Below are 17,409 nucleotides of genomic sequence, written 5' to 3' on the forward strand. Positions count from 1 at the left end.
AAATTGATACGTCACTCTGTCTTGCACAAACTAAGGAAGCTCACACACTCCCCCAGGTTTAGTTTTCTCCCCCTCTCTCATGCAAAAGGCATCTGGGATGTGTTCTCCAACTTCAAGCCCACTATGATTAGTTCATTTTGGATTATGGACCCACAGACCTCCCCCTTCCTTCTTTCTTTTTTCTGTAGTCCTCAGGTACAAGCAGTCTTTATAACTCTCTCTCACAGAGATGGCAAAAGAAGAACAGACATACAGACCACCTAAGAGTGTAAATATATCCAAGCATGGTTTCCAGTAAACCTGATTACATAAGTGAGTACAATGAAAGTAAAAACTGATCACCTCCTGGCTCTTATCCAGTTAGTGCAGCAAATGTAAGAGACAGGGAGAAAGGAAACTAATTTAACAGCTAATACAAAAGTTCAAGAATAACAGGATTCACATTCAGAAGGAACCAACATAAAAAGTTGAACTGAAACTTGGATGTTCTGAGAAATTCTCTTTTGGTTCTTTATGAAGAGAACCTTAAATGACAGATTGCAGTTGGATTTGATTCCCTCAATAGCGACTCAACGGTATATTTCTTTTAGTTATGCCCAGACTTGAACCAAAAGGGGCTGTCCTTTGAAATAGCAGGCCTTCGTGTAGCACAAACAAACAAACTCTTTAAAAAATTTGAAAACAAAAGACAAAAAGCATTCCATCCACATTACCACCACTAAACATCATAAACGAGTCCTTTGAACTTCTGGCTTTCTTGACTTGACATTTAAACCCATAATGCAACACAATACAATATGGCCGAAAACCTTAAGATAGTAGTGAACTGTGCCAGTATATTTCCGACCATAATTCAAGTGTCTTTTGGCCAACGCCGCTGATGCATATAGCACACACGTTTGTCTTTGTTAATGCGGAGGAGACTGTTAAGAACACTGTGGCTGTGGTTAACACAGTCTCTGCTTTAGTAACTATTGGTTAGAGCCAAACATCAAACCAGAGCTGGTTTCAGCACTGAGATCTTCAGCTCCACTCTGATGCAATCCCCTTGATGGGAGGTGTGGGATGTCAAACTGAAGTCCCTACTCACTGAGGTCTACTCACATATCCACTTCTGGAGGGGAGAAACCCCATCTTGACTTCATCAATTTCTCCCCGGTTTTAGTGGAGGGAGGGGGAGGAAGGAGATTATAGAAAGAAAAAGAGGAAGAGCTTTAAGGGGAAATTGGGTGGTTGTGTGCTCAGCCTCTTCGCCACCAGAGTCAATATTTGCCAGGACATAAAAGCTTCCCACCGAGCGAATAAGTCATTGTTTTTGGACTGTAAAAAGATAAGTTACTGTGTGCAGCGTTTCCCATCGACATACTGTAGGTTTCCACCTGTGTGGTTCTACCAGATGATCTGCATGAGTGTCAGTAATGCCCGGAAGTGACGAGGTCAGGGAAAGAAAAGCAACATCCTCCTCCCTGTATGCGCCACGCCCCCTTTTACAATCCCTGAATTTGCCACCCATCACATCACGCAGATCTGCAAACCCCCGGAGACAAATGTGGCATCTGGAACAATCTGACGATTCAACAAAAACTTTATATTTCACTGAAATTCTCACTTTCCTCTTAAAGCTCAAAGTACAGGCCTCCCCTTTTCTTTTTCGTAAGGAAATAAGTCCAAAACAATTGAAGCGTTTATAGCAGGGGATTGAGAAATTGGCACTTATTCCCTGGCATGTGTTAGTAAATGTGAAAGTCAATGGGCCAGTTGTGAAAAAAACAACCTTTAAAAGCAGTTGCCTTTTTCACCACTGCAGGAAAACAAAAACCGGCTTCAGTTTGATACTGAGTGGTTTCTTATTTGACTAGGTCACATCGACATTAATAACTAATGCTAACAAAGGTGTTAGTGTCAGCTTTCAAACAGCTGATCTGGTATAAGACACATGAGAACGCCTGTGACTCAGCAATAGTCTGATAGTATCGCTGCTAAGACGGGGAGACATTTTGTCTGATAAAGGGCTGATTGGAAACACTAAAGGTCATGATTCTTGAATTTTCAAATTGTCATTGTATAAAAGGTAATTCAACTGTTCGCTCAGTGGAACATCATGTGGTAGTAAGGTGTCGCTTTAACATGTGCTGTACGCACATGAGGATTATGTAAAGAAAAAACTACCACAGCCGTCAAGAGGTTCTATGTGGAAAGAAATAATATAAAAGGTACAAACTCTGCTCGGTAAAGGAAGCCCATCAACCACAACTTGATGGGCTTCCTCGGTCATATGACCAAGTGAGATAAATGAGTGTACAGCAATGTTTACAGATGGTAAAGTGACATGAGCCCAAAGGGAACTTGGGCATAATGGAAAGTAAAGGTTGGTCATAACTGCCGGGGAGAAATGTCCTGTTGCACTGTGTCCCCAGGGCTTGAGACATCTGGTGGTTTAGGTGAATATTGCCAAACACTGTAATTGGTGGAACATTTAACTCAACATTGTCTTGCAGCATTCAGTAATTCTGTGTGCAGTCTTTTTTTCATTAGTATTCTTAAAAAGGTATTAAAGCCCTCACACTTGGGAGTGTGACAGGGCCATTCCTTGTCTTTTTTTCATCAAATCGCAAAGATTTGATGATGAAGTCAAAAATGCAACAGTGAATGAGCTGTCATACAATCAACAGAAACAGCCAAAACTCTGTATACAAAGCCATCAGCTAAGCAGTACTCAGTCCGATGCTCCATCCAAACAACTGCGTTTTCATTTCAAAGATGCGTTTTTTGTTTTAGCTCCATATCCGTGTTGATCCCCGTCCATCCTTACACACCCGAAGACGTATATCTTGTGGCCATTCACGTACACTGGGCATGTGCATACTTCTGTTAACAGGAAGCAGACTGTCGACTCTGCAGTTGGTTACGTCAGAGAATAAAATGTACGAGAAACAACAACGGTGAAACGTAAGACGAGGGATTTCTTCTCTTGGACCGATGAGGAGGAGGAACTAGTACTTAAAGTGTTTTGCCTTCATCGCTGGTAGGTGAGTCGTGCCTGATAAGAACTAATCAGGAAGCAAATGCGGGGTGACTGCGTCATCGTTTCCAAACCTACTTTGGGAACCACTGTTCTATTCCATTGCCACAACTCTTTAACATTGCCAGCTTAATCTGGCTGTTAGAATACTGTCTTTAATTAACATTTAAGATGTAGATGATGATGCAATTTGGTCCTCAATAGTAGCCGACCAGAAACTATATTAACACGGTCAGTCTAGCAGGTGCATCTCACATGACTGTGAGATCCAGTTTTAGTGACAAGTTATGAGAAACATGTCATGTGAGGACAAGTTCAGCAAAGCTTTCCCATGAACTCTGGCCTGGCCAGAGCCATCTATAAAAAGTGTTGGGAGACGTTCAGACCTTTACTGGTTTCACTCTACAAGCCTCAACTTACTGCGGTCGAGGGCAACTGGGAGTCCTGGATAAGAGGGCTCTAACCACTGCAGGGCAAAGAGCAACCAAGACATTCCAATTGGCATTTAGCCACTTAGCTGATTTTATTGACCAGAGGATTATCCAATGGGTATAGCAAGTACAGTTTCTCCTTCTGGCACAGATCCTGACTCAAACCACTCTCACACATCAATCCAACCCAAACTGCTGCAGGATGAGACACCCTCAGTAAATCAAGCAACAATTCAACATCACAACACCAGATCCTGTTTTTTGGATCTGCTTTTCCAAGAATCTGATTTAGAAACAGAACTGTAACTTGGTCCATGTCAACAAGGAAGTCTAAAGGAAACAGAGGGTCGGTTTACCTCATCCCTGGGAATATCAGACTTTATAAGACCTCATTGCTTACCAAACAAAATGATCACGACTGCAACAAATCATCCATGTTCACGTCGCTGGTTGGATGATGACACGTTCTTGCTTTGATTGTTGCAAAGAAACATGATACCTGTGAGTTTGGGGAGCTGCGTGTGCACCTGCATTAAAGCGGCAATGTGTAATGTCCTTTTGTCAAAACTCACATCCAAGCCCCTCAGTGGGGCCCAACCCAAGTACATTTGGTTTCACTTAAGAGCTGGACCGCAGTGTTCTGTCAGACCAAAATCACAATCATGAAAGAGCAGCAAAAAAATAAAAAAGTCAGAGCTTTTTATCAGCCAGCGACTGACAGCAATGATTTATTCACTCTGTGCCAGGCAGCACGTGACACCCTGATGCTTTTAGTGAGGGCGCACATTCTTTTTTACAGACAATTTAGACAAATTTAAAAGTTACAAATATATACTGCGTGTACACATACACACAAACGACACACACACACAGACTGTGGTTGGGGATGACTCTCTTGTATGCTAAATTAAAAGCAGCTGACTTGGACAGCTGGAAACCATGCTGAATGACATAATCGCAGGCCGGCAAGCCAAGCCATTCAAAAAAAACACACACACACACACACACACACACACACACACACACACACACACACACACACACACACACACACACACACACACACACACACACACACACACACACACACACACACACACACACACACACACACACACACACACACACACACACACACACACACACACACACACACACACCACCATTACATAAACCAGTGATTTACAACACAAGTTAGCAAGAAGAGCGACGCCCATTTCTTGGATGATAAGACACTCCCCTTCCTGTCTTTTTGTCACACACACACACACACACACACACACACACACACACACACACACACACACACAGAGAGAGAGTCTTTATTACCCCTTATAGTTCTTTATGAAAGAATGAGGGGGACATTATCTCTGAAAGGTGCTGAAGAGTCCATCATTAGTCCTGAGGTGGAAACATAGGGAGAGGAGCTGGAGAGGTACTCAGGTCACCGAGGGTTGATTGAGAAAGCGGGACAAGACTTCACCATCGCAGCCCTCAGTGTTCACCTCCTCCTTGTCGGCATGTAGGGGGAAAAGTAACTACCTTTGGCTAATTTTTAAAATGTTATCGAAGGACACGTCCAAGTTTGCAGAGCAATAAGTCACATGTAACCATGACAAATCTATCTTCATTTGCCACAACAATATATCCCAAACCTTGACCCGCGAGCCGGCATGTGGTGTTGAATTCAGACCGACACAAGCATCTCCTAGGGGGGAGGAAATCGAGGCCAGCAGGGGCTGCAAATCAACCGGCCCGAAGCCACAATTTTTTCTTCAAGGACCCGGCACACAAGAGTCCTTTTCTGAAACAATGAGAAAACCTCAGAGAACGGCCAAAAGATGAAGACCAAACAAGGCTTGTTGCAGGAGCGCCTTTCTTTATTGCTTCTCTGCAAAAAGAACTCGGGGCAAATATTTGATTAGACGTCCCTAGGATTTGTTGGAGGCCCCAAGGCCATCGCCATGTCAACGAGTGCCATGGAAGCAGCATGTGTACGCAGAGCGTAATACACTCTGTAGAGTTGAATCTTACTCTGCAAAGCAAGAGTAGGTGCAAATGAAACTGCAGAAAGTGCCATTTTATTATATATATATATATATATATATATATATATGACGAAGAAAGGACATTTTGAAGCATCGTTGTTATTTTTCCTGCACCACGGTCTAACAGCAACACGTTCTGCACCAAATTCAAGATTCCGCTTGGACTCTCTCAATCTCTCTCATACTCCACTCCTAATCCCATAGATGATTACGAGTTTACTGTCAGAGAAAGAGCTCAGCAGAGGAGGTACATCCGTCTGCTGAGCTCGATCCTGTGTGGAGGTTGAGGAAGAAAAAGAAAACGAGCAGAAATACTCTGAAGCGTGGAATGCAAATCCTTTATCGCGCAAATCGCCTCCAGCAACAACGACAAAGAAAGCAGCAACAATTCTGAGCCAGCGAACACATGACAACACGAAGCATAGAGCAAGCAAACAACAGACTTTCCCAGAGACCAAATAAGAAACGAGCAGCTCCTGACGGCTCCTTGTCGAGTAAACAGACACCTATGAAAAGTCAAATGGACAAAAGTTCTCGAGCGGATCGCTCCTCTTTCCCCTCAGAGGGGAGAGAGTGGGAAGGGGTCCACAGGACTGGAAGAAACTGAAATCCTCGACACTCATTTTATAACACGTCGGGTACTAAACACAGGTAGTGGCACGTCACATTTCAATGTGGCCCAGACAAATTAAATAAAACCCGGCCCCCCGCTGCAATCCCCCCACCCCCCACCCACTACGCATGCTGACACTTGAGAGTGCGGCACCTCTGTCCCGCACACAGAAAGCCATCCCGGGCCCATTCACAGCTCCCAGCTCTATTCTTCTCCGCGCTTTAAAAGAACTCTTCGTCTGAAAGGAGGGACCGGGGGGCCTCTGCTATTTCATTTAGGCACGAAGCAACCCGCAGCAGCAGAGTCCTCCGCTCCCCGACATGGCTTCAGAGTTTCTCACGGAGCCGCAACTTTTTCTGCACATGCGACTGCAGCGATGATCGAAGACGCAACCGCGTGCCTCTGGCCTGCAAAACATGTACGAGGTTGTCACAGATTCTTGTTATTTCGACTCAGTGCGGTCAGCTGCACAGAGGCAGGGAGAGTGGAGGACAGTTGTGGGATAGCAGCCCGGGATGGTGGAGAACACAGCATCCATTATTATCAGGCCCAGGCCCAGGCCCAGGCCCAGACACACACACACACACACACACACACACACACACACACACACACACACACACACACACACACACACACACACACACACACACACACACACACACACACACACACACACACACACACACACACACACACACACACACACACACACACACACACACACACAATGCAACAAATCAGATCGCGTAGTGAAGAAACCGCGGTACAAACCTGCTGCGCGGCCGATTGAAGTTAAAGTCGCCCTGCTCACCGGACGGCTGTGATCCACCTGCACTGCAGCGAGTCCTCTGCCTGCGCTGCTCCCTCTCCCTCTCTCTCTCTCTCTGCCTCCCTCACTCTTAACACGCCGCTCCCATTGTAGCAGGGGAGAACTGTTGCTGCCCTCTTTCCCTCCACGCTCCTCCTACAGTATCTCTCTTCTCGTGCTCTTCTTTGCCCCCCGCTGGATCAGGAAATCGGGAGCCGCCGGGCTGTTATCTGTGCAGACCGAGAGCAACAACTGTGGGAGAAAACACAACTCATCTGCGGCGGGGGGGGGGGGGGGGCTACGGGGGAGCGGCCCACGAGCAGAGAGGGGCGGGGGCGCGAATGTGAATTCAGTGGGTGCTGATTGTGGGGGTGGTGGAGGGGTTGAAGAGGGGGATGGGGTGAACCTGATTTAAATTCACACACACGCGAGTGAGATGACAGGGTCTTTTGATGTGATCTTTTGTGGAAAAAAGCCTCAAGAACATTAAAGTGTATATCGCTTGGCACGTCCTTTAAGGCAAAGTGACAAAAACATCTACACTGGATTCACTGCCCCGATCTCTCTCTCTCTCACTGTCTTTCCCTCCTTTAAAAATAATTCACTGGTACCCTGTGCAATAAAAAAAAACTGTGCAATATTTATATTCATGCTCCATGTGTAACTATTGCTACTGCTCTGTATATAGTATTTATATATCTTTTTACATTTTCTGTTGTATTTTGTACATACCTATTGCTTTTTTTTTAAATTTCCTTCTATATTCTTCTGTCCACTTTGCTGCTGTAATCTCCAAATGTCCCCATTGTGGGACAGATGAAGGTATATCTTATCTCATTTTATCTTATCCTCTTTTCTTTCTCAGCTTCCCAACACCGTTTTACACCCCCTTCTTGTGAGAACAAACTTTTAATTCAAGTCTCTCCTCCACTTATAATTGTTGTTTGCAACAGTCTTTGGCGAGGCACAAAAATAAAATGCCACTGCTTGATTTAACTGGGCCTGACAAGAGAGCCTTCCTCCCTCCCCGCACAGCTTCAGAGGGACACCGAGCGCTTTCCCCCGATCGCGGCTTGACACTCTCCTCGTTTGAGGTTTCTCCCGCCACACAAAAGAGTGCGGGGCCCGAGACAAAGAGAGGAGGGAGGTGGTGACATTTCAAAAAGAGCGAATTTACCTTTGCAGAAGGCCAGGCTTACCGTGTCCCCCTTCAAAAAATGGAAAATATTATTAATCGGGGGACATTCTCAGAGTAGGAGGAGGTTTTAGTGCGGTGACATCGCGGCGATAAGGTCAATTTGTTAACTGGGCTGATACTAAAGGAGCCAGAGGAATGACATTGCATTAGCATGTGAAAGGCTCGCTCACAGACTCGGCTCGTCCATGCAAGGTGAACCGAGGAGGCATCCTCGCGGCCCGTCCTTCCGTCCTTCCTTTCATGTCTTTGTCGAACATTTCTTAGATTAAGATTTCAACTTGAGAAAGACAAAAGGCCACGCTGCACATTGCGGGCCTTTTTGCGGACACCGTTTCACCATGGCGACAGCTTGTGAGACGATTGAGGCCAAGAGGCCTGGGATTTCTCTGAACCACGTTTAGAGGAGTTAGAAAGGGCATCAGCTGACATTTAACTTGTCTGTGCAATATATCGTCAGTCAGATAAAAAAAGAATACAGGTTTGACTGCCGCTTCCTTGAAAACACTTCCATGCGGAAGGTTGAAAGCCTAAATGTATCGCTGACCAGCGCAGAAACACGGCTAACAACTACTGTAGGAGGAGAAAATACATGGCAGTATCCGAAAGGAAGTGAGCCAGCTGAGCCCAAAATCAATTTGGAATCAATTATTAAAGGCTCGGAGACGGGGGCTTATGGGGAGATGCAGTCCGGCCAAACTACTGTATAACCAGCTGTGAATCTCTAAGTGAATGGGATTCCCTGCTTAAGCTGACGGTCATTTTATCTTCATAAAATTACATCCAAGAGGAGAGGATTAATCCCTCGTCTGGGATGAAAAGAAGCGAATCTGTCACGCTGAAAATGCACTGAAATAAAAGGAATCCGTTGGCGTTGTAGGTCGGTCCATTGGGGTATTGATTTCTTTCCTTACCATGCAAACTGATACCGCTGCTGTAACTGCTGGCAGGTGTTAGTAAATGAATTTTTTACAGGTTCCTAACACGTTTAGAATCCACATATTTCTGTAGCAGTCTGTTCTTTAAACCATTTTTCATAATAGTATCCTAAGGTCAATTAGTTCCAATCAGTTGCCATTAAGAGAGCAACTACATTGACCCTGGCCCGCCATTGACCCATGGTGCTGATGATGGTCAGTCTGACTCTGACAGACAGTCAATGTGTTTGAAGGGGGGGAGGGGGGGGAAGAGAGCGCTGCACACAGCTTTTCTTTCTTTCTTTTTTGTTTTGCAGTAGTCAGTTTTACTCTGTGGTGGACGTGACGTGATGGTGCAACTGCAGTGTTGCAATGACTGGTCGTTGGGACTCATTGGTTGTTTAGTCCTACTGCCTGGACCTCACTGGCATGAAGACACTTCTGATGCAAACGCCTTCACACGTGCATTTATCAAATGGCGGATGACAAACAGGAGCCAGGACCACATCCCTCCGTCGCTCTCAGACTGTTCATGCTTGTCTCAAAATAAACCGCGGCCCTTTGGCCTCCCGCGACATGGCTGGCGCTGGATGCCTGGTCTAACATTAGCACATATTTGAGTGAAATGTGCAGGGCCCCGGCACTCTCCATGGGTTAAAAGGGGATGCATGTCTAGATTATTTATGAGCGAGATTGCCAGTTGTAACTTTCTTGAGTACGCCCTTTAAGGAGAGGAAGGAGGAAGCTGGAGCAGTGCACTTTGCGACTGGCAGATGGTATATGCATAGTGTACGCTGAAGAGCACTCATGATTCTAGGTATTTATTTGGTTCTAGTAGAGCAGGTTGAGCTCTAAAGTCAGGGTAGAGATCTAAATCCACAATGGTTGCTAATTGTGCTTGTGTGTCAGAATCCCTCCACTGACAGATCCAGATATTCAATTGCTCATCTCAAGTCTGACGACTCAGCAGCCGGAGAGCAATGGGTGTCTGCATGCATGTGTATGATTTGACACAAGCTGCAGCTGAATATCACAGCAGCTGGAGATCCGACTTCAGAATCTCCTGACTATTACGTTTTAGGGCGTTACAACTACAACACTGCAGCAGACTTTCTTCTTTCTGGTCTCGCGTTTGACAAATGCTGCATCACAGACACCATCTGCTCAGGAGCGGGACAGAGAGGGTTAATCTCCACTGTGACATGAGAACATTAAGTTTGATTAATTGTACAGTATGTTGTGACAGGCTGGTATTTCAAATGAAGAAATATCAAGGATTTCGAGGCAACAGAAATTTGGCACAAATCAAGCACATTCACAATTTTCCCTGTGTCAACACTGAATTCGGAGAGGCAAGGCCAGCGTTTTATGAATTATTTACTCTGCTGAGTGTTTTTGATCCAGGTGGACTGATGTTTTGCATTCGAACCATTCATGCTGACACTGTACCCATTTTAATTTGCCACAACAAATGTTCTTTCCACTGTTAGATGTGACAAATATGCAGCTTTCCCTAATCACAAACAACTAAGTACTTAGCCAGGAGCGGTAAAAATAAAAAAAATGCAATACCCGCACAAATGCAGCAACAACAAGAACAAAACAACAATACAACAGTGGGTTTTTACTTGCCCACATATATGCTTATGAAAAACAACATACTGTGCACAAAAACAGATCGAGTGGGGGTTCAATGAACAAAAAGAAGTCCCAACTTTGTGCATAAACCCGTTCTAGTCCCTGCAAACTCGAGGGGATAGCAAAGCAAGGTAAGCTGCTGCTGACGCAAGCTCAAATCCCCCGAAAAACCCAGAGGAAGTGCTGAGATTCACCTGCAGCGGCCTGCAGTGGCCTAATGGCCTGTGCCCAGCTTTGAGAGTGAAGAAGCTATGTGGAGTAGAGTGAAGTTGGTGCAGGAAGACCTGCGTCACAGCGACCGACTGTGCTCTTGTACACAAATATGAACAATATGCATGGGCCGATACGACTCCTCTATGTATAGATAAGATCTTATTCCATAGATCTAGATGTTGACAAGAAATTACATTAAATGAATAATGCATGAGCAAATGTCACACATTGTGATAAGTTGTGATCCAACAACTAGGCCTGTTACAATAATTACTTTTCGACTTATCGTACGATACATGAATATGAACTCAATAACTTTTATTGACCTCAATAACAACCAGCATGTTTGCTCACATAAGAATAAACGTCAACAACAAATCTGCAAAGTCTCGCTGCTTCTGTCCTCTCATCTGTTCTCGTCATACGATTCCCCTATTACTGGTTTGGTCTATAAAATGTCAGAAAATATGGATTTTTTTTGTATTTTTCTAAAGGCACCATGTCTTCACACTGCTTGTTTTGCCTAAACAGAAGTCTATACTTTGGATAACATTTCTCTCAGCAACAACACAAATCGTGTAGGATGGTCAAAGACCAAAAGCCTAAACTGCCAGCTCACGTGATTCAGTATCAAAAAAAAAAGGGGGGCTTAAATTACGACAAAGTTGTTTATCGCAATAATTTCTGGGACAATATATCTTGCAACAAAAAGTAGTAATCGGGACAGGCCTACCAACAACGTGACCTTATTTTTCCTTTTTTTGTTCTCAAAACCTGGTCGACTTGTGTCCCGAGGCGACTCCCCCACCCGCCACACCCCCAAGACAGGGGAGTGTTGAGACTGGTACCCTACGTGTGCCTGGGGGGTGGGGTGGCTTTCAATTCCCCGTGTTGACTGTAACATCATGTGACAGAGATAAACATAGTGTCTCAGCTAATGAGTCCATGTCTGGAGCAAGGTCAGGAGGTGCTCATTACGGTCAAAATGCACACTGTGACGGGCACCGAGAACTTGTTTCCACGGTTACCTAAAATTTAATAACCCGACCTGCTAAAATAGTGACAAGGACCTGTTGTTTAGAAGTGACTTCAGATCAGCTGAACACTTATGACATCGCGTATATTGAGAGCTAAAGTCATCTACCTACGACAGTTCAAAAAAAATAAAATAGGAACACTCCATCAAATCTCCCAGTGCCGTCCAGAGGGAGCAGTTAAAACGTAAAGTAAATCTTACACATATCCGAGAGGGGTGGAGGGTCTTCGACAGAAGGTCCGGGCTCTGAGCCGGCCTGACTCCAGTGGAGACGCAGAGCGCGGGATCCAGACAAACACAGCTCGCTGCCAAGCGTCGTTACTTACAACACCCACTCCACTCCAGCACACATTTCCACTGCTGGTTGCCAGACTCAGGGATGGCGATATGAGATGAAAACAATCTGCTTGACAAAAAAAGAAAGAAAAGAAATCTCCCTTGCAGAGAAAATCTAATTCATTTGGGATGTGCTATTAGAAAACAAAAAGGTATGGACATTTTTGGCGTGTTTCTATGCATCAGGACAGAATGAGTGAAAAGTGTAAATGTTGTTGAATCACTATGTGGCTCCGTTGAGAATAATTATGTGCAATGGAGGCTGTCAGTACCTTCTAAATTTCCAGTTTTTGGATGAACTGGTGGGAAGACTTAAGAGTAATGATACAGTACTTTATGAGAGCTATGATGACACTAACTAATGAAATTATAACATATTTGGACCCTCTGAGCAGAACTGAACCACAATGGAGATTAATAATTTGTGGAGTTAGCAGTTTGGAGTTCCAGGTATGTGAAGTTAATCAGGTATCACGATGTATAAAAAAAAATATTCAAGATGATTACAAAGAGGATACGAGCCTCTAACAGGCATATCTGCTTCTGCATTTGTTTGTAGCTACACACTCATATTAAAACCTTAAAGAGTAAACAATGCAGAAAAATGTGCATATATGTCTACATTTTTTATTAAAAAAGTTGAATCTGTTGGCAGATTCAAGTTCTATATCTGGTTGAATTTGTGTTTTCTTTGGAATCATTGCCAATAAAAACAAAAGGTACATAAATGGTCGATATGTCAGCATCAGAAATGTCTCCATATCGGCTGGGCTCTAAAAAATGTCTAAAATGTCAAATTCTATGTGAGCCAGCTTTATTTTTCCGAAAGGCACAAGCAACTCTTCCGAGACAATCGTCAACAAGATGCGTCAACCAGTTTCCTTTCGGCAAACACTTTACAGCTAACACCTGTAAAAGCGCTGAGCTTCAAGACGAACCTAAAGGTCTGGAATTTTGGTACGATTCGCATGATTGCTGAAGCAGTGATCACACCACTATGAGTCAAAGTGTGAATCAAAACTTATCGAAAGGCAAAGTACGGAGCAAACACGTCATACTCACAAAACACGGGCTTATATAACGTGCACTGATAACCTTGCTAGTATCCAAGTTTCAGCCCCAAAGGCCTTGAAAGACGTTCATCTTAGACGATAAAGAGAGATGTACCAACTCAGGGATGGGCAACTGGCGGCCCTCGGGCCACAGCCAGCCCGCGTCGTCACTCAGTGCAGCCTGCGAGTCCATTTCCAAATATCAATCAACTGTTGGTTTCACGGGCGCGAGCGGCCCAGTTGACCACATTTGAACCGGATCCCCACCGTTGGAGGGCGCTCCCTCGAAATGCAAGAGGCTTATTGCCGAGCAACTGCGGCCTCGTCCGGTCTTGCTCGTCATGACAACGACACACAAGGAGAGAGATGCATGAACGGCCAAAGAAGAAAACTGGTGCGAGAGAATAGTCACCAAGCACAAGTACTTGGAATGGGGGTTTCATTCTTGCATGTTTTGTCTTGTTTGTCTAATCGAGTGCTGTGCTGTGCAGTGGGTATAACTCATTGTGGGTTTGGCGTCCCCGCTAGGGGCGTCTGTTTTACACACCAACGGTCGTGGGTTCTAGTCCACCCTGTGACACATGAACGAGGCAGCTTTTCTTCTCAATAGGAGCATTACTATATGCATTTGAATATGAAGAATAGGTAGTTGGTAAAATAAACTTTGATTATCGTTATATATTTGGTTGTATTGATTAATTTAGTAGCTATAATTGGCTTATTGAATGATGGGGTTACAGTGTCACAATCTGGCCCTCCGGTAGTGAGGAGAACATTTTGTGGCCCTCCCTATCATCAAAGTTGCCCATCCCATTACTAACTGGATGAACTTAGAAACACAAACCAATGTCAGGTCATGTCAGACTTCAGCCGCCGAGCGCTGAGATGTAACACTCCGGTCTCCTCATCCTCCCTCAAATGCATGTTCTCTTCTGGTGTCATGAGGAGGCCCAAATGAATCGGCCTATTGAGCCCTACAGAACTGGGCACTGGCTTTGACACTGACCGAGAGAGAGAGTGTGAGTGAGAGTATGAGTGTGTGTGTGTGTTGCAGTCCAACTTTCCCAGCCTCCCAGAACACAAAGCTGTCCTTTGTGGCCTCTCAGCACTACAAAAGCCCCACAGGCTCCCATGGCTACAAAATGAAATGTGAAGTGTGTGCACTAAATGTGACTAAGGAGCAAAGTAAAGAAATCAAAAAGAAGAACATCTGCAGCAGTGCAGTCTTTAAACGTGCATAGTGTACGTGGTTGCGCTGTGGCCAAGAGGACCCGTCTTCCTTGCACTGGGATGCCTTAATGACACAATACGTCGAACACAAAACTCAACCACAAAGTCATGGCACACAGACAGACAGACTAGAGATATACACAATTATAAACAAAGTGCGACAACTCTTACCACAACCCCGGTCGTAAAACGCAAACCAAATACACTACATCAGTCTAATACACAAACAAACACTCACAGACCAAATCCCTGACTGATGAGTCACAGATGAGACACATGTTATTGATCAGGGACACACCCATTTTGATTCCCATTAAAACTGTTTATTACTACAAATAAGATGTCAGACTTCAGCAACCGAGTGTGTTAAACTACCAATAATATCTAAATTAACAGTTTTAATCGTTTTAGATGCGAGCGGTAAAAATGAAAAAGCTTGACACAACAGACAGGATTAACAAGAACAAACATGTACTCAGATCCACCCATGTTGTGCTGGAGGGTTATGATGAATGTGGTGGATGTGCCCGGGACGGGAGTGTCTATGACTTTCATGAAAGACTAAGAACTTCAGGCCTTTTAAGGGTTTCACCCTTTATTCAAAAAAAAAGAATATGTTTCTGTGCCACTGCCTGTTCCCACCTGTCCCCTTTTCCGCAATAAAAAAAAAGTCTAATTCAAAACCTCCTTTGTCCTGCTGATTTCCCCCAGTAGTCTCTAAACTGGAGCCATCTTTAAGCATTTATGTTGACTTGTCTTCAGCTGTTTTCAGACTTGAACTTTGCAGTTCACACGTGCAGAATGCAGCAGGAGATTGTCCGAGTCAGACGCGTTCACAACGGCATCACAGTTTCTTGAACATTCAGGCAAATCTTTCCAGTCCAATCACAACACATTATCTGATAATGGCTTGGGTTCATAGTTCGACGCAGAGAGAAGCTCCTTGTGAAAACGGCCAAGATGGCTGCCGCTCATGAACGAGCATTTGACTAGAAGTACCCGATATTTTCAAATTCCTCCCACAAAAACGACGAGTTTCAAAAGCTCCACTGTTCTTTGCAAACCTGCCTCTGAACTACACTGAGAAAGCAAATGTATTTCGTAGGAGATGTAAATGACCCTAACCCACAGAGTTATCAGTTTATGGATTTGGAAAGTTGCAAATACGTTGATATGGATCACATCAGTAAAAAGGTTCACTGACGACATATGTATTTTCTGCCAAAATATTGAATGTTGAAGTATAATAGTTGGTTATATATAGGCACTCACAGTACTTGGTTAAGGTTATAGGGAAAGAACGCCGTCTGGTTTAAATACAGAACGACCTCAAGCACAATGTGTTTAATTAAATTTATCCAAAAGTATTTTAACCAAAGCACTTTTACTGCTTCCATCCAACCTCAGATGGGGATCTGGATGCACACGTCATTCTCTGGAGGGACACTTGTGTGCTCTGCATCAAACCCCAACCTACTCCTTAAGACCCTGCTGCATTATTAAATAAAGCACTTTGTCCACAGAGTCAATTAAGTGCACCAAGTATTTAACATGGAAAAACAATCTGTGCTGATCGCAGACTGGAGGTCAGAAAAAAACCCACCTTTTCTTTGAGAGGAGACTGGCCTGGGCGGGGTTGAGTCTGCAAACCCCCTGTGGTGATAGGAAATAGACGTTTAGGGGAAATATATTACGCCCTCAGGTAAATGACGGAGGTTCTCCGAAGGTGGTGACATGAAGCCACAATGGATTTATCCTGTCTACATTTAAAAAAGTCTTCAATATTGTGTTCAAGAAAATAAAAAGCTGAGCAAGATACTATGAAGAAAATCTGCTGTGGATGATGATAAATAGCATTTAGTTTATAAAAAGAAAGTCAGTTTTGCTTCACAGATGATTCCATTTCCAAAAATAGATGTTTAAAAAAATGTCACTGCTATTTTACAGCACACATTTCATATTAATTTTGTAAAAACTCAACATAATGACATTTCAACCAGGTACATGACATCAGGACGGGGCTCTTTATTGCCTTACTGGGTAGAGGACAGCTCGTCTTACTGAGGGAAATGTGAAAGAGAAAAAAAGATGGGGAGAAGAAGCAGGAGGAGAATAGACAATGAACAGTCATGGAAAGAAAAATCGGAGACGAGGCATATGGTGGGACTAGAAAGAAAAAATGACAAATAAAGCAAAGGCTAACTGAGACAGAAAATGGCCAAAGGAAAAATTTGACCTTCCCTACTCCAGTAAACGGTTTAGCAGTCATATATGCTTTATTATCTCTGTTCCTTTGTATCGTTGGCTTTTCAGCTTTCCTGTTGCAGACACCACCGAAGCCCTCATGGACGCCCACTCCCCTCTGTTTTCCCCTGCTTCCGTCTGGTTACGTGGTTCTACAGACACCTCAGGCATTTCATGAGATGAAGTGTTTGGCTTTTTTTATTTTCCACGTTTTCTCATTGACATTGGTAGAATTAGACTGGCCTATAACAGGTATGGTAAGGTCATTTGAGAGAAAGAGGAATAAAGGATTTTTTAAAGCTGCTATAATCAATATTTATCAGGGCTGCCAAACGACTAATCTTCTTGATCACGATTAATCTCAGAATTTTTTTTAAAGTAAATCCTAATTAATCACATTTTTGATCAAATGCTTAAAATTCCATTATTTTGCATTTCAGGGCAGTTTCTAAGTCTGTATTTACAATGTAGCTTTTTTATCGGACAGGATCGAGGAGTTACCCGCCTCGCACCCAACGGGAGACTAGCTGGGGAACACAGTGGAGAATTGTCAAAACACATCACAAGGCCAAACAGTCCTAATTCAGTTCAATATTGTGTATTATTCTTGACTTCCTGCTATC

The 17,409-nt window shown here is 44.0% G+C and overlaps 1 protein-coding gene across 4 annotated transcripts in view; it reads right to left on the reverse strand.

Annotated features, from left to right (window-relative positions):
* The window catches only part of add3a (adducin 3 (gamma) a), a 94,838-nt gene that overhangs the window by 58,286 nt on the left and 19,143 nt on the right, over positions 1-17,409 (reverse strand). Inside the window, exon 1 of one of the 4 annotated variants that reach the window (XM_047334169.1) lies at positions 6,889-7,009. The exons of the other annotated variants lie outside the window; for them this stretch is intronic. The gene's annotated coding sequence lies outside the window, so the exon portion shown is untranslated. Of the gene's footprint in view, positions 1-6,888; positions 7,010-17,409 lie in introns of those variants that run through there. 4 annotated transcript variants of the gene reach the window in all.

This window comes from Scophthalmus maximus, chromosome 8 (genome assembly GCF_022379125.1).
Source record: "Scophthalmus maximus strain ysfricsl-2021 chromosome 8, ASM2237912v1, whole genome shotgun sequence".
Lineage (NCBI taxonomy): Eukaryota > Metazoa > Chordata > Actinopteri > Pleuronectiformes > Scophthalmidae > Scophthalmus > Scophthalmus maximus.